Source organism: Urocitellus parryii, unplaced genomic scaffold, assembly GCF_045843805.1.
Source record: "Urocitellus parryii isolate mUroPar1 unplaced genomic scaffold, mUroPar1.hap1 Scaffold_48, whole genome shotgun sequence".
Lineage (NCBI taxonomy): Eukaryota > Metazoa > Chordata > Mammalia > Rodentia > Sciuridae > Urocitellus > Urocitellus parryii.
Window position 1 is genome coordinate 86,230 of NW_027554049.1, and position 24,996 is coordinate 111,225.

The 24,996-nt window shown below is 35.3% G+C and overlaps 1 pseudogene; it reads right to left on the minus strand.

Moving 5' to 3' along the window:
* LOC144252599 (transport and Golgi organization protein 1 homolog) overlaps positions 1-24,996 on the minus strand; it is an 84,140-nt pseudogene that overhangs the window by 58,366 nt on the left and 778 nt on the right.

The following is a 24,996-nucleotide window of genomic DNA, read 5'->3' on the forward strand; positions in this document are numbered from 1 at the left end:
TTTTCATTTTGCCCTTTTAGATTTGGTTAGTTATCTCTATATTGCCTATTCTGTAACTTGGAAACTTTAGCTTGAAAATATCCAAGATAAAAACTATGACAAAAACTAAGCAAAACCATAACTGTTATATTTATATTTAACCTTGGTGTACATATATATATATGTATGTGTATATATATATAAAACCAAGCCAAATGGCTTTGGCATTTAGTACCCAAAACAGAAGAAAGCCAAGTATTTATGATGAGGCTCAGTCCATACTGGGACCCTTCACTCGTCCACTCCTTGGACTATGTCTCCTGGCTTCCCTCGCTACTGCTCACTCACAACGTGTCTTTAAGGAACTACCCATTTTTTAAATGAAAACCACTTTATTATAGTAACTAAGAGCATGTAGTTGGAAGTTAAAGAGTGCTCGGATTAGAGTCATGAATCTGATGTTTGGAAAATTTCTTAAGATGGAGGTAAAGACAACGTCTATCTCATTTTTTTGTTATTCTTCTTCTGAAACAACTGGAAAAAGTGCACGTCACACAATGCTTAGCACACAGTAAGCATAAGCATTCAATAAGTGTTCACCGCATCTTTATCTGTTCTCTGTTTCTGTTGTGTTCTCCTTCTAAGACAAGGAACCTGCTCTCCTTTTTCAGGACTTCACTGCTCTATACTGCTTAGATTTATCAAACCAGAACCACGTCTTTTACTATTAGATTCTTTTAATAACTTAAAAAAAATGTCCTGCTGTATTTTGAGACAAGGCAGTGAGTTATCACCCTTGTTCCTGACAACCATAAATAACTCAGTCTGGTGGGGAGGAAAGAATCAAGACAGAACCAGAGTGTGATTTCTTGCCATGGCTTGTGCAGGAAGTCCCACCGAGGTCCTCTCCACCAGCCCATAGTTTGTACTGGCCCCAAGATCTGGTCCCATGGCAGAGTTTGTGCCTGTGCATTTCACAATGATGTGCTAGCAGCCAATGTCATAGAGAAACCCCTGACTGAATGCCTGGAGCTCCCTCCACTGGGGAAGCATCGAGCATCTGAGAATTTGTCTCCTCTAACTCCTGACACCTGTGCCTTCACAACAGCCCATGATGAGCTCCTCTCCCAAGATCCTGTGAAGAAGTGTATTTAGACACCTACAGTGTACATGCACCTCTCTCTCAAGCTTTCACCTTCCATTTGAAATTGCCTCTTCAATAGTGTGAAAATAAAATGCACAGCCTGCCCAGCCACCATGACAGATGAGCATGCAGAAGACTCAAAACACAAAAGGCCAAAGACTCCAGTTACTCTCTAAGATATACAAACGTCAAGCAAACAAACAAAACCTAGAGTTCTTCTTTCAGGTTCTAGTACCCCCAAATCTGTGAACCTTTCCTGCAGGTCAGTGACTCCCTAACAAAAACAGCACCTTCCCTGTCTGCAATGCTGATGTGTAAAGATACAGATGTGAGAAAACTGCCATTTTTAAACTCATGCTTGGGCTAGTTGTAAATTTGATGATTCTGCTTGTAATACTGTGTAATTTTTTCCCTTTCACATACCTCTTGAATTTTTTGTTTGATAAGCTGATCCTTTTAAAGCCTGGTTTTTCTTGCAAACTTTTCTAATTCCTTTCTTTTCTGAGTCTCCTTCTAACAATAATGTATATTGATTTTTACTACAAACTCTGTTGACTAAAGCCTACATTATCTTCATCCTTCTAATTTCTATCCCTATCTCCTACTTTCTACTCTCATCTTTCAGGCTTAAAGCCATCTTTGAACTTGCTCTCTCTCACTGCCTGCCTCAAAACAAGAGCCAACTCCTGTCATTTCTCTGCAGTTTCCTACAGCAGATCTTCCCACAGCTACTACCTTTTCTCAGACATTTATTACTCTCTTCATGCCTGAATCATACTAGATACTAGGGGTTGATCTCTCTGCATCTAATCCCTCAAAACGACCTGGGGTATATTATAATATAGGTTCAATTTTATCTCAAAGGCTGCTGCTAAGGAATAACTCCAAACCTCTTACCAAAAGAGAGCTCTCTAGGATATTCTAAGACAGCATTTGACTCCCATCTAATTTTTCCTTCTTCAACAAATTAACTCTAGTGCTTTCATCCCTATATCCTATGGCATAATTTTGAATTCCTAATCTTGTTCACTCATCTCTGAGTATGGAATGAGTACTGTAAGTCACTACTCAAAGGGTCTGGGATTAAGGAGGAGGTATGAAACTAATCATCACTGATTTAAAGAAAAAAAAAGAACTTAAACAAATTCTGAGGTAACTCGTGGCACACTCATCTTTAGAAGCCATGAAGAGATTAGATCCATGATGTTCAGTTACATGCTCAAAGTCATACATCCAATAAGGGATAAGATGTGAATTTCAATCCAAGTTAGATGGTTCAAAGCTCATTTTCTTTATTCTATTTTCTCTGCCTTTAAATGCCACCCTCATTTTTAGCTTGTATGGCACCTTGCATGTAGTTAGGTACTGAGAGGGTAAGAATTAGGCCAATGAAAAAATGGGTAATTTGCAACAATGGGTGGTTAATGCTGGTCCTTTTTATTTGCATTCTCATCCACAGAGAGTACTAGTTATAAATCATGAGACTCTAAAAAGAATACATTTTACCTGGAGGTCAGGATCAGCCAAAGGTTTCTGGGCTCCCAGAGTAAAATGGTCTCTTTCTATGATTGTGTTGGTGAGCTGCAGTTTGGAGGCTGCTTTCCTATAAACTATTTCTTCCAGAGTGTCTCGGCCAATCAGCCGGATCACTTTCCCAGCCCTGTACTGGAGTCAAATGAGAGCAGTGTTAGGAGTCTGCAAAGCTGGGGAAAAAAGCATGCCAGGAAAATACACCCAAAAGGAAGCAGAACCAAATGCCACATTGAGGGAAAAAGGAAAAAGACACTGCTCATTGGGACCTGAGCATTTGTTAGAGAAATCTGGCCTCAACTTCTTCCTGAACTTTTCCCCAAAAGAGGAAGAGGAAGGAAGACGAAGTGACCACTATTGGGCCTTCATCTGTAGCCAGGATAACCCCTGGCAGGCATGTTACCTCAAGTCAAAGGGTAGCTGAACACAACTTTGTTTCCTCTTTGTGGTACTGGGAACCCAACCCAGGGGAGCTTTACCATGAAGTTATAATCCTAGCCTTAAAAAAAAAAAAAAGTTTTGAGACAGGGTTTAGGTAAGTTGCAAGGTTGGCTTTAAACTTGATCTTCCTGCTTGTCTCCCATGCTGATAATGATTACAGGCATGTGCACCCACTGGCTTTAACTTCATTTTTAAACTGAATTAGGATCTAATGTGAGAAACATGAACTAAATAAATTCTAAGTTTCTTCTAATCATTTTGGAATTTAACTGTTCTTTTCAACAAAGTGAGTCTGAACTGATCATGTGACCACTGATCCCCCAACATGACTCTACAAGCCAGTAGCACAACGGGGTTCAAACCCAGTGGTCTCTAACTCCAACGTGGCACTGTTGTCAGGACTACACGGTCCACCTTCCTCCCCAATCCACAGCTGCAAGCCAACAGAGCAGAAAGGTGCCAATGTCTAACTCACTCACTTGTTCTGGCCAATTTGGTGAGCTCTGGCAGCTGCCCGCAAGTCATTTTGAGGATTAAAATCACTGTCAAAAAAAATAACAGTATCTGCTGCTTTTAAGTTCATGCCAACTCCACCTGAAAACCATAAAAAAAAGGAACATGATGAGCAACACACAAATAGGGAACTAGAAAATACACAAGGCAGGACTAGGTCCTAGTGAAAATCAGAAATCAGTCCAACTGACTGGTTTCATCCTTCAAACTGACATTTCTGCCCCAGACTTCAGGTTTGACCACCCTACAGTGGTCAAAAGTGCTACCTCACCTTCCATTGCATGAACTGGGAAAATTTAATTATCAAATATAACAGAATGAGAGGTAAGCAGAAGAAAAGGATGCTTAAGTTAATTGCGTGAAGACATTTAATATTTGTTTGAAAACCTTGATTGGATTTTGCTTCAAACAGTCTGTGAATAAGGACACAAGTTCTTTCAGAAAACAGCTCCAAAAATAAGAGGTCTGGGGGCTGCAGTTGTAGCTCAGTGATAGAACACAAGTGATAGAACACGTGAGGCACTGGGTTCCTTCCTCATCACCACATAAAAATAAATAAAATAAAGGTATCATCTGTTATGGTTTAGATGTGGTGTCCTCCAAAAGCTCACATGTGAGACAATGCAAGAAGGTTTGGAGGAGAAATGACTGGGATATGGCTTTAACCTAATCAGTGAATGAATCCCTAATGGGATTAACTGAGTGGTAACTGGGGCAGGTGGGTGTGGCTGGAGGAAGGGGTTCATCAGGCACATGGCTAAGGGGTATATATTTTGTATCTGGACAGTGGAGTCTCTCTCTCTCTGCTTTCTGATCATGATGTGAGCTGCTACCCTCAGTCACACACTCCTGCCATGATGCTGCCTCCCCTGGAGCTCCAAGGAATGGAGTCGGCCTTCTATGGACTAAGACCTCTGAAACCATGAGCCCTCCAATAAACATTCCTCCTCCACAGTTGGTTCTGGTCACAGAGGTGAAAAAGCTGACTAAAACAGTGCCCATCTACAACTAAAAATGTATCTTAAAACAATGAGAGGTCTGCAGTGGGCAGTAAGAAACACACATGACCACACTTGCAGCTTCAACAAGGTAGGAAGACCTGACGCTAGCTATGATTAGAGCAGATGATACCTGCCTCTGAGTGGAGAAAACCTGAGAGTGTCTTCCTGTACTGGTTTCCACACTGATCAAAGAAGATGTCATAAAATCAGTTCAAGACAAGAACACTCAATGCAACAACTCTCTGCTCTTTCTCCAATGGTGCAGGAAAAGGCCAAAAGAGCACTTTGGGTTCAGGAATTTAGAGTACTAAGAAGCAAACTACAGGCTTCTCTTTGATAAATGTGGAAACTGTACAGAACACACTCTAGCCACGGTCGTTGGAGCTCATTGCTAAAACAGGCCTAAAAGGGCTTGTTCCAAGAACTGAATGAAGGGTTCCTTTCCACAAGGACTACTAACTCCCGGCTGGATGTAAGACAAGCCAGGCAGGAACATTCTCATTGAAGTCTTCCTATAAAATCAAAGTTGGAATAAAGAAATACTAATGACTGAATACGGAGAAAGGCTAAGTTATACCCAATAATAAGAGCTACACTTCTACTTTACTACTGCCAAGCACTGCTCATGGCACTTTACATGCATTGACTCTTTTAACTATCACAACAACCCTATGTCCTTGCTAGCACTATTCTCATTTTGCAGATGCTGAAATGGAAACAGCTAGATTAAGGGATTTATTTGAAGTTGCACCACTAGAAGATAAAACAGTCAGGATTCCATCCCATATTCCAGAATCTGAGGTCATTACTCCTGGGACAGAGACAGGGTCTCACAGTGTTGCCCAGGCCGGCCTTGAACTCCTGGGCTCAAGCCATCCTCCTGCTTCAGCCTCCTGAGTAGCTGGGACTGTAGGCATGCACTACTGTGCCAGGCTCCACAACCTTTTTATCCACTGTGTGCTAACTATCGAGGCAGTCATCTCATTTGAAAATGTGTTTGTGTTCCATAAGAATTATCTTTCTTGGGCTGGGGATGTGGCTCAAGCACAATTCACAATAACTGAACTATGAAGCCAATCTAGATGCTCTTCAGTGGATGAATGGGTAAAAGAAATGTGTCACGTATACACAATGGAATTTTACTCATCAATAAAAGAGAATAAAATCATGGCATTTGCAGGTAAATGTATGGCGTTGGAGAACATAATGCTAAGTGAAGTTAGCAAATCCCAAAACAACAAATGCTGAATATTCTCTCTGATATAAGGAGGCTAACTGATAGAGGGGTAGGGATGGGAAACATGGGAGGAATAGATGAAATCTAGATAGGGCAGAGGGGTGGGAGGAAAAAGAAGGGTAAGGGGACTAGCAAGGATGTTGGAATGTGATAGACATTATCCAAAGTAAATATATGAAGACACGAACTGGTGTCAACATAATTTATATACAACCAGAGATATGAAAATATGTGCTGTATATGTGTCATAAAAATTGTAATGCATTCTGCTGTCATTAATTTTTTTAAAAATCAATTTAAAAAACACTGGCAAAAAAGAAACAGAAAATGCAAAAAATAAAAATGAAAGAAAGAAAAAAAGAAATGAGAGAGTATATGCTAAAAACCAAAACCAAAACTAACAATAAAACCCCAGAATGCTTCCAGTAATCATACTGTAGAAGTATTGCAATTTTATTCTTTGACTGATATGTATTATGGGACAAAAGAAATGAGCATTTATGAGACATGAAAATTAAATTATTCCCTCTATGCTTCCAAACCAGAGTTATCAATATGGAAGAAAACAGTATGCAAAAAAATAAAGATGATAAATAGAAGCTCTACTCTCAATTAAGTATCAATATACACATGGAAGTATAAAGTTCATAAGCATGTATGTATATACACACATAAAATATATACACACATATAAAGACACGATAAATATGTAAAATATATACATATATACATATAAAGATATAATAAGTAAATACTTATATATACACATATTAAAGTATATCCTCAAATCCTCCCATCCCCCTCCAGTCTCTCCCAGGTCCAGTGGAACTGAGGGGTCCCTGAGTGCTGAAAGAAGGATGTAGTAATCACTGTGACCCAGCATGCCTGGTGCAGTCAGCCAATGACAGCACCTCCTAGCACCCTGGTGAGTGGTGCTGGTAGGTGGGTGAGAGGCCATAGGTCAGAATGGCCACTCCCCCCTGTAGACCTATGCTCCACTTCCAGTGGCTGAGAAAGTGAGTGTTGCATTTGTTAAAAATAATGTGTCTCTGGGCATTGGTCCCTAGATCCTCCCTCATACCATGGCAGGTGAACTGGTGCTTGTCTTGTATCTTCCTCTGATGTGGCTGGGACAGGAAGCTCCTTGCTTGCCTGCACAGGGTGAGTCAGAGTGCTGTCCGTCCACCCGTCTGTGACATGGGCAGATTACTGGAGAGTGACCAGGATGCAATATTTCTCTTTGTGTATTTATATAATCTAATATAGAAGAGTATTTTAAAGCCACAATTAAATATCAAACTTTTTTCACTAAAATATATTTCTTCTTATACACATCAAATTTTGTCTCGTTATTATTATCCCATAGATTTCTTGTGTGCTATATAAGCATTATGAACCTTCGTAGATTATTTTCACTTATATATCTTTTGCTAGTATATGCAAACAATTCATGCTAAGGTTTTATTAACATTGAAGTGAATTATATCTGATCAATATATTAGTTTTCTTTGGGGATGCACTTAAGTAATTTTAAATGATACAGAAAATTAAACTCACACTGCCCTTAACATAACACTTTCTCTTCTGTTATTTAGTAAAAATGGATCACAAAACTGTTAAATTTGTGCTGTTCTGCTGACAGTAAAACTTAATGAATGCCTGTATGCTATCAAGTGCAAGTTAAAAGAGTAGAGCTAAAGAAATTTTTTTATTGTATGTGAAATGTGAGTATTTTAGAAAGCGAATTGGCTAAAAGCAATTTAATGAGGTACCTTCTAAATTGAGGTGATAAGAAGGCTTTGTAGTGCTGCAGTCCGGCTGGGTAAAATAACCGGGAGGTGATAAACAACTTGAAGGTTGAAGCAGGAACTGCTTTATTGAGGAGAAACTCAGAGGGAACTGAGCACGAACTCAAGGTAGTGGGTACCCAAGGTAGCAGGCACCACTTTATTGCGGAACAGCAGAGGAATATATACCTAACTGATTACACACAGCTTGACTCAATTAGCATTATCTAGATACAGCAGTCAGCCAATAAGGAATCCTTATCATCTTAATGGCTCAGTGGCCTTGCCTCACAAACCACTCCTCCTGGCAAACTGCCAGATGCCATCTTGACTTGATTTGTGGTCCCCAACATTGTAGAAGTTGTGAGAAAGCAATTTAGATGTTCCTGATGATGTCTAAGAGGCCTGGGTGCCTAGAATCAATCTAAATCTGAAACTACTTCAAGGATATTGAATAGGAACACTGTGTCCTGTAACATTTTTGTATTTATCTTTGCTTGTTGATCTGCAATCACTCTTAAGACATTAACTATTTATTGTACTGTTCCATTTAAAGAGTCAGAGAATGAAGACATAAATCTCCAAAGACCAAAGTGATGTTCCTGAACAGGAAGTTTCTCTATGTGTCCTATATCCATGACTACTTTTTAATTTTTCATTATATTTCAACTATAATTGGAAAAACTCTCATATTACTTTCAGGTCTATATTCATTAAGTTTTGACTTATCTTTTGAATGTCCCAACTTCAAGAGATAAGTCAAAACTAATAAAAATAATTTATTATTTACCAAAGACATATTTAGCCTAAACTTCTACGATAAATATGTATTTGGTAAATAATAAATTAAAACACCTCATTATGTATAAAGCCATAAATAACTTTCTGCATCATTTATTATTTACTACCAGCAAGACATCTGTTAAGAGTTTACACACATTATCTAATTTAACCCCTATGGTTCCTAATAGGCTCCATTTAAAGATGCTCAAAGATCCCTGACTTTTCCAAGTTTTGAAATATTAATGGAGAAAATGGGCATTTTAACCCAGTTCTTCTCAGGCTGAAAACCAAATATATTATTGTTTAAAATATTAAATACAAAATCATAACTGTGTGAAAAATTTAATGAGACAATTTTTAATTTTACATTGAATTGGCTTTATGTAGAAAAGGCTAACGTAAGAAAAGGTAATGAGAGATTTGACTGCAAAATTATTTTAAATGACTTCACAAAAAAAGAATCCATAAATTGCAGATAAAATTAGTATTATATCTATCAAATAGTAAAAATTTACATGAAAAAGTGATATTATCAATTGAAAAAAAATAATGCTTCTACAATTAGGAAGAGACAGGGCACATACCTTACTAAATAATACAGAGGCAGCATTAACATATAAGAAATGCTGAAATACATACTAAATAATATGTAAAATTTTTAAGGTGAAAAATCATTTTAGAATTTGGAGATGGGCAAGATTTTTCTAAAAAATCTAAAAATATTTGTAAAAGAAAAAAATTGCTTTGAAAGAAAGAAAAGGGAATTCCAGGTTTTAAATATGTTGAAAGGAAGAGAGAAAAAAAGGAAAAGGAAGAGTAATCAATATGAAAATCACTCAAATCAGTCAATGCAATGAAAAACCAAAAAAAAAAAAAAAAAAAAAAAACCCAAATAAAAAACACCAATGTGCAACAGAATGATCAAATTTACTGGATTTAAAGTCCACTACTTATGGTGAAAAAAGATAAATTTATTACCACCATATATTACAAAGGTAATATATTACCTTAGATTAGAAAAATGAAGAACAGTGTTACTTTATTAGATAATATACAACTTATGCAAATGCCTGGAATTTTATTGAGTTTGAAGCTGAGAATTAAACCAAGTGTCACAAAGAGATTAATAGATTATCTCTTAGTGATAACATTTTTTAAAAATTTTTTGCCTACTAAGAGTTGTTTCAGAGTAATGTCTTTATTGTTTCCACAATTAAATAGCTGAAAACAACTGTGTTGTAAAAGATGGAGGACAATGGGAAAAGTTTAAGCTGCATTTGGACTAATCAAAGAGCAAATTAATGTATTTTCTGATTTTAAAAAATACTAAAAAATATGAACACCTTTTAGCTCATGAATATTCTTCCAAAATATAACAAGTATCATATATATATATATATATATATATATATATATATATATATATATATATCTACTTATATATGAAGATTACTGTGACATTTTTTATAGCATCTGAAAATTGGGTGTAGATTCTACAAGTCTATATAAAGGAATGGATTTAATTTTAGCATATCCATTATGTGAAAAAAAATTATTAACTTAAAATTATGATGCCAATTTATTTACTCTAATAATAGGTATAAAAAGGTAATAAAGTTGAAAAACACATGTTTGATCCTGGTTTTGAAAAATGCTAATCCAGTAGTAATGATTCATAAGATTATACAGAAAATATTAGCCATAATCAAGATAATTCTTTTTTATTTTACACTGAACTTTATGAACATAAAAAATTGACATCCTATTCCTAAAGTATTGTTAGATGTTTGACAATAGGTAGAAATAACACAAAATCAGAGAATGAGTACTAATGCTAAAATTTAACCTACAACTTTATTTCCACCTATGTGAATAATGAAACACATTATTTTTAAGTGTTCCTCATTCTTTGGTCATTTGAAAATGTAAGGCTGTATATGAATATACTTTGAACATGAAATAATATTTATAAAATTACTTTTTTTCAGAATAAAGTTTTAGAACCCCTAAATTTTCTTATGCTTCATAAAAGCACTATTGTGGTTCTTACCAGGCCAATAATAATAACACTAATAATAAAAAATTTTTCAAGGCTGAGATTTCCCTTTCATGCTCAGAAGATAAACAGACAATTGGCACCAAATTATAGATTTGGGACAAACAAAACCTTGATCCGTCAGTACAAGTAGAGAAAGTGAAGCTCAAGTGCTACAAAAGGATTTGATAGTACAACAGTTTGTTTCTTTGTTTGTTTTGGTACCAGTGATTGAACTCAGAGGCCCTGGACTACTGAGCCACATCCCAGCTCTATTTTGCATTTTTTAGATATTTTTTAGTTGTTGATGGACCTTTATTTATTATTTATTTATATGTGGTGCTGAGAATAAAACACAGGGCCTCACACATGCTAGGCAAACACTATATTATGAGCCACAACCCCAGCCCTCATATTTTGTATTCTTATTTAGAGATGGTCTCACTGAGTTGCCTAGCGCCTTGCTGTTGCTAAGGCTGCCTTTGAACTCATGCGCCTCTAAGCCACTGGGATTACAGTTGTGCACCACCGTGCCTGGCTGATAGCACAACAATTTATTAAAGCAGAAGCATCTTCTGTGAATTTATTGGACAGCTTCTGCTAACACCCTTTCAAGTGCAATCATGGGTTTCTTTCATTCTAACTGATGACTGATTCCTTTCTCTTCTTCTGTCCAGATAACTTTAAGCTCCTCATCTTTATTGAATCTAACTTAGAAAACAAATGTGTTGTATTCTAACATCAAATATGAAACACATTTTTGTAATAGAATATTGTTGTCTTTGATTTTCCATATTATATCCCTAAAATCACAGACACTTCGAAAAGACATTACATTGTGTTTTATGAACATTCCAAATAATAAGTAGCTAAGATAAATATTTTCTGAACTCTGAATGTTAAAATCTGGTACTTCTTTATATTCTCATATTCTAAAATAGCTACTATTACTTCTTTGTATTTTCATATTCTAAAATAGCTAATATGATGGGCATAGGTGTTCAAACTGGAGAGATTGAGTAGGGGTTGAAAATTGTTCGCCTTGGTTTCTTCTACTTTAATTATCATTTTTAGTTGAGTTCCCCTTAATTTTATGTTGGAATACTATAATAATATTCTGACTCTCCTGTGTGTGTGTGTGTGTGTATTTTTCAATTTACTCTTTAAGCTCATATGTCTGATATCAGCACCTCCCTATATAAGCACCGTAACTGTTCCCAGTAAAAAGCAAAAGCAGACACACTTTAAATTTTGCATCTACAAATGTTACTTTCAATACATCATCATTTTGTTGTTAACAAGTTAAATATTCTCCAATTCTCCTTCTTCTATCCTCTTTGTTATTACCACAAATCAGTGTTCTGGGGTGGGAGACTCCCCTGAGAACATCTGAAAATGCCTAAAGATATTGAGATATTGTTATACTGGAGGTGAGGGAAATATTACTGACATCTAGTGAGTAGAAGCCTTGGTTACTGATAAACTACTACATTTTTACAGCAAAACCCCCAACAGCACAGAATTCTGCAATGCAGAACCATCATAATGCTGAGGTCCAGAAACTGCCTGAGATCAAGACATCATTAACTGGTAAGTAGATACCTGAAACAACAGGATGAATGAATGATCTCTCACTGTTGCTCTGGCTCCCATCCAAGACAAATTTCCACACTATAGCAGAGCCAGTCTGTCCAAAATGTAAAAAGAGCCTGTATTTTATACTTAAAACTTCAATTACTTAGTACAAGGGATGGAAAGCATTATAAAATTCTTCATAAATTATTTCCTCATTAACTCTTTAGTTTCTTCCCACCTCCCTTTTTCTTTCTTTACCAAACTTCAGCGCTACTGAAGAGTTTTCTATTATTTAAACGTTCATCTTCTCTCTCTGTTGTCTGATTTCTGACATTTTGATATGCTGAAGCTTCTGCATGATTGCTATGACACTCAATTGATAGGACTTGTTCCCTTTGGACATAGGTCCCCCTCTGAGGAAAAAATAGAATATAATCAGGAAAATGCAAATAACCACTGCATCACTGTAATTTCTGAGAGAGATTATTAGACTATTTTGGAAAATTAATTTAGTACATTTTATAATTGAGTTGGATTCTAAAAAACAAACACCCACCTCAGTTTGTTATTTTTGCCATTTTAACACACAATAAAATACTTCTGAGACAAAGTTTTTCTCCTGATTTGTTTTGGCACTGGAACCTGGAGTCATCCCCCAGGACAGAGTGGCTAAGGAAGATGGACTTCCCTTCATTTTCAGATGCCCCAGTTGTGTGAGCATTAAATATTATTCCATCTACTTAATAGCCAGGAAGTCACAAAATAATTGAGAAAAAATAGCAGGTTTTGAGACAGTGAGGAATTTTTCCTGCTTATACTTTAAGAAAGGCAAATCAATATGAACAAAATTTATAGTGATGTTAATTGGCTTAGGTAAGGTAGGGGATAGCCATTTGAACAAGTCACTGACATATGAAATGTTACCTTTTGGAATTTTAAGCAATTTTATGACAAAGGAAACTGATTTTGCCAATCTGAGAGACAGTGGAGACTTTTTCTCTTTGAATAAAATCATCCTATTGACTTAGATAGATCTCAAATTTTTGTATCATGCTGCTTGATTTTGCAAATGCCACTGTCCAATTTCCCTTAGATTTTTTAAAGTTCTCCTGTGTAATATGTTGGAGTAGTTTCTTGGCCTGATGCGCCCAATTTCCCCTTTGTGACACAGTGAAAAAAAGGATACTGGTAATAGACATCAATAAGTTCCATTCCAATTTTAAAGAATTAGCATTTACATATTTAGCTTTCAAAAAATAAAAATCAAACAAATGTTATTCCTCATAAAAGACTTGTGACACAAAATATTTAATTTTTATATTTTTGCTGTTTCCTTCACTTATCCACAATAACATACTCTTTTTTAGATTGGAAGAGATAAAAGCTTTTGTGTTGATGACATATTAAAGAGAGAAAGTGAAATGAGCTTAAGTTTGATTTAAAAAATGTATTTTTCAGAATATGTGTAAGTTCAATTTTTATAAGCATTAAAACCAAGCATTTCTAAGTGATCAAACTTAACTCTTAAATTTATTCCATAGGTAATAGCAGGCAATTAAAAACTACTCCCCACATCCACAGAAGCATTATTTTACACTTGATAAACACAAGTACCTTTGTTTCATTATCTATTAGAGGATAGAGAAATAGTAGGCCTGACAAAAATATATGTATATATAATATATATGTATAATAGATGGGCATATTTAAGTATGTAAATTGTATCTCTGCCTGTCTTAAAAATTGCTAATTAATAAAGTGAATGCCATTCTAATTTTATTCTGTTTAAGAGGTAATTTATTCAAGAATATTCAGAAATCATCTATCTAATGGAAGGTTAGATTTTATTAGCATAATCCAAAAGTAGCATTTATTACTGGGGAAAGTAAGTGGTGTGGGGCTTTCATTTGGGCTTTAAAGTTTATGTCCACCTGCACTGTAGAATTATTACAAGAAGTTCCTTGTCACAAAATATAGAATTAATATTATAGCTCTGAATATTGGATATAATACACAGTAACTAGAAACTTTAGATATATTTTATATTTAGATTATTCTTTCATTCTTCCTTTTATATACTAGATGTTGATGATATAAAAAATGATACAATATAATATCAATCCTGAAAGAATTTGCATCATAATGGAGAAGATATTTATTTGTAAAAACAGACAAAGCACACTTAATGTTATGATTAAAGCTTTTGAAAAAGTATATGGAAATTAGATTAATAAGCTCTCACTTCTATTAGGATGGGAAAGTAATGATGGTGCAGCAGAAATTCTTTGGGGCATGAAAAAAAGAGAATTCAATGTGGAACTTAAGGAGCTAGAGGCAATGGAGGCTATGTTGGCAAATGTTAAGCATAAATAGAGACAGAGAAGCAATAAAAATCAGAAGAGGTAGGAATTGTGTGAAGCGAAGGAATGATGTGAACAAGTATTAGTGGGGCTGAGTTTGTTCCTACAGGGAATTTGGAAGACTATTTGTGATCATGCTTGGAAGAGCTGGGGGACATATGAATAAATATTGAGTTTATTGCATAAATAATAGAATACTTTCTTACTTTTGTGGGTATGGCATGGTTAAATGTTTATTTTAGAAACTAATGCTTGTGAGAGGGGAGAATGGCACACTTGAGAGAGGCTCATGACAGGAAGAGTAACCAGGGGCAGGTCACTGTTCTCTAGGCCAGAGATAAGAGAAAGGAGGGTTGTAAGCACTGGCAATAATGACAAAATGAGAACTTATTTAGAAAGCAGAATAAACAAAACATAATAGTAAGGATTTGATTTTTATTTGGTTTGTTGTAGCTAAAATCACAAAATTTAGAGATTTAAAATTGCCTATAGTTATGTCTCAATTATGGTAAAAACTGAATTAAAATAATTGAATACTTGGTGTGTCACAGCAACTCATGTGGTGGGAACAGCAGCAGTGGCCAGGCAGCACAGTTTCAGAAGGTTCCTGAGAGCCACTGCCTGCAGCACCTGCATGAGCCTTGTGCTCTCAGCCAGGAAGCTCCAGAGGAAGGTCAGCTCTGAAGAAAGTGAGGCTAAGAAGAAGCCTAAGAGGAGGTCTTCCAGGCTGTCTTCTCCGACTGCTGCTGCCAAGGCAGATGCCAAAACCAGAAAGGTTTTCTTTCATAGTCAGCAAATGGAAATAGTGATGTGAATGAATAACTGTGATATGAGGTAATAAATGCAGTTTTGCAAATATTTCCAAAATAGAACTGACGGGAAGCAGCAAGTCATCAAGGAGACTGTATAAAGTGTATGTTCACAAAAGGGAGATTTTATAAGGATCCCAAAGAGGAGTTGGATATTTCCAGATGGAGCAGAGTGAGACTGAGAGGTCTGTGAAAAGAAAATAGGATTTCAGGAGGTGCATCATCATCTGCCTAACTAGAAATATATTAGACAGTTAAGGGAACTGAAAGACTTTAATTTGATTGAAATGCACAATATAATTCTACAACAAAGGGAAAATAGGCAAAAGAGAAATTAGAGAGTACATTGCTTGGTCCTTTAAAAAGCAAAGACAAGAATAACATGGGGACATTTATATTTTAGAATAATCTCATTGGCTTTATTGCTGACGATGGGATAACAGATGTAAGACCTATGAATGAGGGGCTCAGAGTAGAGTTTACTATATTTTAGCAGAGAGATGATACAAATTTTAATGTCATTATCAGTTACCAGACAATGTTATTTAGAGTCAACAAAATATGATTACATAGAGAAGTAAATTGAGAAGTAAAGTTGATATATGTTTGATTTGATATATTTTGACCTGGAATTTATATATTTTAAAAAACCTTTTATAATTTACACTAAGTGTTTACTGTGCCTCTATAGATGAAATATTTGAAGGATTTACTGAGTCTGACAATTTTAGTGTTTTAGCCTCCTGATTCATTGATATAAAATGTTACATTTTAAGTAAGGGAAGTATTTTTTGTTTGAATTACTGCTGTCTAAAAAAGATATTTAAATGATTATATCAAACAAGAATTTATTATGTCTGTTTTTATTATTTAATTTTCCTTTTAATGTGTTATGGAAAACAAAAGTTTAATAATGGAAAATTACATTTATTTTACATAATTTTGGAATAATTTTTAGCTAAGTTATCTAAGGCAAAAAATAAAAAGTAAAGTTTTACAAAGCCAGATATGTGGTAGGAGGTGGGAGAACTAGAGGTGTGCAAAATTTGTGGTTAGAGACTGATCCTTCCCATCTCTTCCAGATGCTTCCCTTATTCTTAACATTTCTCAAAATTTGATATTGATACTCTCTTCTCACATTTTTCCGAAGAGGCAATTACATTACTTTCTATGATTGCAGAAAGTTATGATTACATTATATTAGATTTTGACACTAAATTACACACTGGTGAGAAAGCCATGCTCTTCATTTGGTTTTTATTTTCATCACTAAGACAATACAAAGGTGACTCCCATTCTGTAGTCACAAGTTACTTCAATATTCCTAGTAAAACATAACAGAAACATATATATGTTTTATTTCATTAAGATCTCCTGAAGGGAGACAATTCTTTGTTGTATGCTAGAGCCTTTTTCCCCAAGTTTTGAAAAGCAAAATGTCTCCAGGTATTGTCAACTATCTCCTAGACTATGAATATGGGGAAGAGGCAAAAACTTCCGTGATCCAGATGCAAAAGAAACATTAAATGTTTAAAGATATTTCATCTTTTAAATTCTAATGAAATGCCCAAACAGAATTCTTTTTTTAAAATTTAATTTTTAGTTGTAGTTGGACACAATTAGAATTACTGTAATTATCAACTACTTTCTATAAGCAAATAGAAATGATAGCTAAATAATCTTTAAGTGAATAATATTAAATATCACAATAATGAAAAAAGTAAAGAATATGAGTTATTTAATATTTTCTTTCAAATTCCAACTCACTGTTTTGCCTGGAATTACACTACATTATGTTGAAGTAATTGGTAAACTATACTATTATGAGTGTAAATTTTACAAATATTGAAATTACTGCATTCTGAATAAAATCACAAACTCTTAAAATGGGATATTTAAAGAGGGGAAAATAGTAACTAATACAACTATCTAAAAAATTTATTATACTTTACTGGGCAGTCATAGTCATGGCATTCTTATAAATATTTTTTAAAACATTTTTTTGTAGTTGTAGATGGACAGAATGCATATATTTTATGTTTTTTTTATATGGTGCTCAGGATCAAACCCAGTGCCTCACACATGTTAGGCAAGCATTCTGCCAGTAGCTTCAGCCCCAATCCCAGGCATTCTTTTAAAGTATCATTAAGTTTACACATATTTTTTGGAAGGGATTGAGTATTTGTTCATCTATGATCAACACTTTTAGGCTAATTTTCTGTTTTAACTCAAGTTTTAAAAAAAAACCTGCTTTTATTCACATTAAAAACAAACTGCTTGATATGTACTCAATAATTAGATGATGAATTAAGATGTAATTTTTCCAATAAGTAGGATGTGGATGCACTGGAGCAAACACCAGCAAGAGTGAGGGCATGCTGCTAAACTGTCTCACCTACTTTTATCATGCTGTATCCACTTTAGGGATCCAATTTATGTGGTAAACAAAACTTTCAACAAATTCATTTCATCCTCACAATAATTATACAATGGGGAGATCAACTTAATCTTCATTTTACAACTTGGAAAACTGAAGAACAAAAATATCCCGTAACTTATATAAAGTGGCATGCCAATAGTGGCACAGCATGGATCTGAACAGTCTGGCTTCAGTAGCAGGATTTTTCCAACCTCAATAGACACACAATTCAGTTAGCAATCTTATTAAATTCAGATTCGGACTCAGTACTTCTGGTTAGGGGAAAACAATATTCTGATTTTTAACAATCACACCTGTGATACAGATGTTGCTAGTCTGAAGATCACCCTTTAATTAGCAAAGTTCTAATCTACACTGGACAATAGTGAGAGATATGGCAACCATCAGAAACACAGTTTATACTCAGAAAATTACTCTTACGTGCAAATTGCCAACTTCTGATTTAGAACTTATGCTACTTCTTTTTCTTTCTTTTAAAAAGGGAAGTTAAGGGCTGGGGATGTGGCTCAAGTGGTAGTGCGCTCGCCTGGCATGCGTGCGCCCCGGTTCGATCCTCAGCACCACATACAAACAAAGATGTTGTGTCCGCCGATAACTAAAAAATAAATATTAAAAAATTCTCTCTCTCTTTCTCTCTCTCTCTCTTTAAAAAAGGGAAGTTAACAAAATTTGCAAGTATTATAGTATTTACAAGTATTATAGTAGCTAATTTCAGGTTTTGTCAACATATGATTAATATAAACTTGAAACTGTAATATCTACCCCCCATAAGGCCTTCCATTCATCCAAAAAGGATTTACAATTACTCTTAAATATCTTCTTTAACATAGATTCAGTCCAAACCCATTAATATTTAGGAGTACATGTTTGTACCCTCTATACAGGAAAAGAAATTCAAGGTTAACTTAGAAATCCAGCACCTTTCCAAACTTTTGCTGTTTACACAAGTGCTAACTCTAAGTGGAAAAGGAAGCACATCCTTTGATAAACAGAACGTAAATGTCAACACATTACTAAACAACTCTCGTCCATAACTTTCTGTAAAACAAAGGGATGTTCATAATAATTTCCCTTCATGCTCACTGGTGAATTGATTTTTATACCGTAATCTAAAATATAGAATGTAAAAAGTATAAAAGTAAACCAAAAAACATATATTATTTCCCTGTGTTTAAAATGCATTGGCCCACAGGCCTTCAATACTTAAAACCTAAAATACCATCAAATCATTAGAAATTAAATCTTTATCAACCTTGTTTACTAAAAGAAAAAGAAGTATTCCTATTGACATATAATCAAACACTTTTAAAGTCATGCATTTAATTTGACAATGATATCTTTCAAAGGCCATCCTGGATGTGTATATTAGACCTAATTATGTAACTAAATAATAACTTATTAATTAAAACAAAAGATGGGATTTAAGACAAATCTCCCTAGTACAAGTAATTCTGGTTTTCCTATATCTCATTCAACATTTTCCTGAATGTACCCATATACACTTAACATTTCTTCCCTGAGGGATAATTAACTGCCACATACTTTGACAAGTTTACACACACACACACACCTTACCAAAAGCCATAATTAAATAATTGCACCTGGAAGTAGCAAGCATAAGGTTTCAAAGGTCTCATGCAATATTAACACACAAATTCTAAATATACTTATGACTGTGGAATCCCATTTTTAATTACAACATAAATTAACAAATCTAAATAATACAATTACCATAAAGCTAAAATTCTCATTTATGCAGCTATGAGTTAAAAGAAATATAATACCACAATCTATTGCATTTTCTGGCATGAAAGCAAAAACACAATACAAATGTAGGCTTTTCTATCAAAATTACAAGAACTAACCTTCTACCCAGAAGAATCCAAAGACACACAAAAGCATCTGCATTATTTTACATATGAGGTGTATGGAAAAAAGTCTCTCCCCAAAGTAGTAAGAAACAACTTCTAATTTCCTAAGAAACTTGTATTTTACATTTGTTTTTTTTTTTCCTGAATCACTTACACAGCCACAAAGAAACTCAGATATTAAAGAACTAGAGAAGTTAAAAGATGTCCTTTTCAATAGCCAACAGTCACCAAAGACTGTGACAAAAGAAAATAGATATAAGTATTCCATGTTACTGTGCACAAGCAAGCCCAAAGTTTTACTGCTTCAATAGTTAAATCACTAAATGTTAAGCATTATTTCATGAACCTAAATGAAATCTGGTATATAAAGAGAAAAAAATATGCGATAAGTGAAACTTACTTTCTATTTCACAGAAATATTATTATTATTTTAGATTATTTTACTTCATCTAAAATAATCCTGTGACCTTGTGGAAACAGTCCTGGGTTAAACACTTAAAGTACATTCCTTTACCAAATGTACTAGTAAATTACTGCTCTGAAAGTATTCAATATGTCTACTATGTTCTCTAGATGTAAATTCATACACTGGTTTAAGCCATTTGCAGAAAATCAACAGAAATTATCAGAATATATTCTGAAAGTTAAGTGATTCTTCCACAGAGCAAATTTAACTTGACCTCCTAAATGGTACAGATTTGACACACCATTTAGAAGGGTAAAAGAAATACTGATTTACTTCTTCTCTAAAGCAATACTGTTCAACAAAATTATAATACAAGTTACACATGTAATTTTGAATTTTCTAATAACTATGCGAAGATGATAAAAATAAAATTTTTAAAACACTTACTAAACATGCCAAATATTATTTCAAGATGTAAAAATCCAGTATGCATTTCACACTTACAGCATATCACATTTTCAACTAACCACAACAACCTGGTCCATAGTCAGAATGTGGCTAGTGGCTACACTATTGAGCAGTATACTTTTTAAGTAATATTTTGAGATCTGACATACCACTCTGTTTATAATTAGTTCACATTCATGTCTGCTTTTTAAACTGAAATGGCTGTGACTACAAATATAGGCAAAACTGTTAATTCACTGGATAAATCAGGATCAGATCCCCCTTATCTGGGAATCTGGTTAACACACACAATAAGTAGCAAATGGATTTTTCTTTATTATGTCTCAAGTAGACTTCAGAGATGGTGCTGATCAACATGAGCAAACACAATTTGTAGCAAAAACACAGGTTAAACACCAAAACATTTTTATATCAAATCATAACACTGCCTTAATTCTAGCATCCCTTCCCCTCTCATTCTTGAGCACATATTTCTATGCAATTTATTTATAATATTGCTCTCTAAATTTGATAAATTTTGTAAACCATACAGTCACCATTCAAAAATAAACAGAACACTATATAAGACACAAATGAAAAAAATCAACCAGCTACTTTTAATACAATTTGTCAACCAATCTTAAAGTCTGAGTTCCACTGAATTTGATTCTTCTCACAATTCCAATTAATTTACTTCTAAGAATTTTCCCAAGTCATTAGGATATTTGTTTAAAATGTAAATAATTCCAACAATGTGTTTTCTAGAAAATAACAACTACAACCATAGCTTAGCACATAAAATTTGTCCTTTAGGCAAGTTACTGAATAAATCAAACAAAAACAACTATACTCCTGTTTAATGCTTTCACATTTTGTAACACCATATTCAACAATTTCTAAATTTGGAAAATCAGTTCAGATTGCACTCAAACATTAACTTTAAAACTTAAAACCTTACAGGTTTCTACAAAATACTTGTGAATAAATGTATTCCACAGAAAAACAACAGAAAAATCAACACCACTCAAACAAATCTCAGCAAGAAGCACAAGATCAGTATATTCATAAGTACAGAATATATGATACATGCTAAACAGTGTTTTTCCCCTAATTTAATTTAATTCACCTAGGAAATTTTTGTTTAAAGCACTTGCAAAGTTTTAAGGAAGCAAACATAGCTAGCTAGCCTCTTCTGCTGCACATACATACAAGGATAATACATTCATCTCCTGATATCATTCCACAATTTAGAAATCAAAATAACAAAATTTGTTTCTTACCTGTAGTTAGGAGAGGGTTAAGGGTTATTTCAGCTAGCTCCTTCTGAATTCTATTAGTGAAATGGGAACAGACAAAAAGGATTTGAGACAGTCTACAGAATAACCAGAAAATCAGAATGCCCTCTACCATCATGCAGGTAACTGCAAGGCTGGTTTTGCCTTCAGTAATGCTAACATGGCTGCTTCCTCTTTGTTCTCAGAGGCATAACCCAAACTCCTTAACAGAAAATTGCAGCTTTTTTCTCACTTGGTACTGTAAATAGGTAAGTCATTTACACCTGATTTGAGAAAGTCCTCCACTACTACTCAACAAAACGATGTAAAATCTATTTTAAAACTCTTTTTACCAAAGAAATTCTCTTTTCAAGCTTATATGCAAATGAGACAAAACAGAAGGAGGAAAAGCACTAGAATATTTTTGACAATGACTTCAATCCACTTTTACTGTGGTAAAAATTAGAAAGCTATTGCAAGAGCACATTAATAGTTTTGTCAATATTTTATCTGTTTAAAAAAAGTTTAAAATTTACAAATACCTTTACCAATGAAAAACTTCCAAGGACTATTTTAGCAATCTTACTTAACCATTTCTTTTCTCTGATCTTAGGTACAGCACGCAAATTTAAATTTCATACTCTTGGAGGAAAGAGGGCCTTAAGGTAAGGGGAAAAAGAGCATTTCTCTGATTTTCTTGAAATTTAAAATGTTCTCAAAAGTTGTTTAATGTTCTCTCCACAAGATTACAACATACTGAGAAGAATTTTAAATTATTTCAAAGACTGCTGCTATTCAATACAATATTCTCAAGTTCATTAGTGTTTGATTAATGGTGCAATGACTGTGAAAATGTATAGAAAAATAAGAACATGAATCACTATAAAATGCAATAATTGATCAGTTTTTATATTTCCTTTTTCTTTTAGTTGTGATCAATGAAAAACCACAAAACATCAACATTAGGTAATGCTATAGGTACACTTTATGTTTGATACAAGAGTTCTACTCAACACAACCACTATCACTGATGGAGTCCCATTGATGGATTTTTTTTGCCATAATAGAAAATAAAAGTCAGCAGGAAACAAATAATCTTTCACTTATAACCAACAAAATGTTTTTTTTTCCTGCTGTTGATTTTCACTACTATGTCAAGAACATCCAGGAGTTTTAAAGATGTGCAAAGTTTTAACAGCAAAGTGACACCTGAGATTGTTAATGGCTACTTTTCCATTTTATTTGTTCTCACAAGAACAAACGGGGATAACTATAACTACAAAAAAAATTATACCTATTATGCAGGATTTAAAGACTTGTTTGTAAAACTAAGCAAATTTAAAATCTGCTTTCAAAAAAAGCCAAGGCCTGACATTCAACATTTTTTAGCAAATATAAACTTTTTTGATCATTTCCTTTCATGAAAAGTGAGATATTTCCTTTTATGAAGTTGCCACCACAGATGCCTGGAATGACACCCACATGGACACACGCTAATTTCACTCAAGAGTATAACTCACAAAAGGAAACATCCCCAATGTACCATCTAATTCAGTTTCACAAATTTTCCTTGCCAACTCCTTAAACTGTCAGGATGAGAATTCAGTCTCTAGGACTCTTGCTGAAATTACCAAAGTACAGAATAAGTTTGCTTAGAAGCATAATTTTAGTGAGGATATTTTCATGCTCCCTAAAGGATGACAATTCATTCAAGTACAAATAAAATTGGTCATGAAGTATTTCTGGAGTATTGTTCTTGATGTAAAAATAAAAGCATCCAATTGCTTGAAAGACAACCTGACAATGTTACCTTTTAGCACTAGTGGATAACTTAGCAGTGGTTTTGCGAGAGAGTTTGGTGCTCTTCTTCCCCTGGGTGGCAGAAGGTTCTTTCTTCATGATCTTCAGGCTCTGGAGCAGCAGGGTGTTGCTGGTCGAATCTGAACTGCCACTGCTGGTGCTGGGGCTGTCATCATCGGACATTTGCTTATCACTGGCCATTTGATGAAGTTATCACTTGAAAAACTTTTTTAAAGAGGAAAGAGAAGAGGGAAGAAATGTTAATCTAAGAAATCAATCAACAGCGTTTCCTTATCTTAATATCATTCCCAAATTGTATCTTTATAAAAAGGCTTCAAAAGTGTTCACATTTATTGTATGAAAATGTTACTGGGGATAGGATGAATCTTACAATGCCAGCTCTCAGGGATTGTCCGAAATCACCCACTCACATTTTTTTCCATTCCTTGGATAATCTATGAATTGTCTACTTTCTCAGAAGGCATGAAAAAGATTTGCCGGGGAACTTAAGGCAAGGAGTATTAACAATATAACTGTAAATAACAGGTTTTTATGAAAAATGTTAAAAAGTCACTACACGTCTAAATATTCACAGACTGACATGGGTCAGAGCTACCAAATTCCCTTTCCCAGAGGAAAACATTCCCTGTCAACCGCTCATATGCTTATTTAAGGTGAACATTCCTCTTCTATGCACGTAAAACCTTTAAACACAACACTGGGAAATTTAAAACTCAACTAACAAGCCTCCCTAGCCTTTTCCACAGCCAGCAGTGAAGATTCATCCAGCCGCCACCATGGGAAAAGCAGAATCCAAACTGCACTTTCGGCAAAGCTCCCCACGTCACCAAGGTTCCTTGCTCAATATTTACATCACGGGGGACATTTTATCCAAAATTAACCAAAAGAAGGGTAAAAGCCCAAGGAAAACAACAAAGCCCCAAGAACTGCAACAAATGTCTGCGCCCTCATAGGCGAGCCACTGCCGCTGTCGCTGCTGCTGCCAGCGTCCACGCAGCTCCGCGGCCCTTTGTGGGGAAGGTCACCCACAGACAGCTCGCAGCCCCAGCGGGCAAGTAATAGGAGCAGCCAAAAGGCCCCGCAGCTCTGGGACACCGGTGGCGTGGACGCCTGGCGTGAACCTAGCTGCTGCCACCGCCCTAACTGCCCACCCCCCAGGACCCCCGCCCCGCCGCCCTACCTTGCCGCCTGAAGGAAGTTGCCGCCGCCCCTACTGCCCTGATGCCCCTACTACCCCGATGCGGACCCCAGGACCCTGCCTTACCTCGCGGCAGGAATGAAGCTGCCGCCGCCACCTCCCCAGCCTAAGCCCATGGGGACACCATCCCCGCTGCCCTACTTCCTGGCGTGAATGTAACTATGGCCACAGCTGCCCTAACTGCCCACCCCCCAGGACCCCAGCCCCACCGCCCTACCTTGCTGCCTGAAGGAAGCTGCCGCCACCCCTACTGCCCCCCACGTGGACCCCAGCCCCGCCGCCTTACCTGCAGCGGGAATAGCTGCCGCCGCCACCGCCCCAGCCAAAGCCCACGGGGACACCATC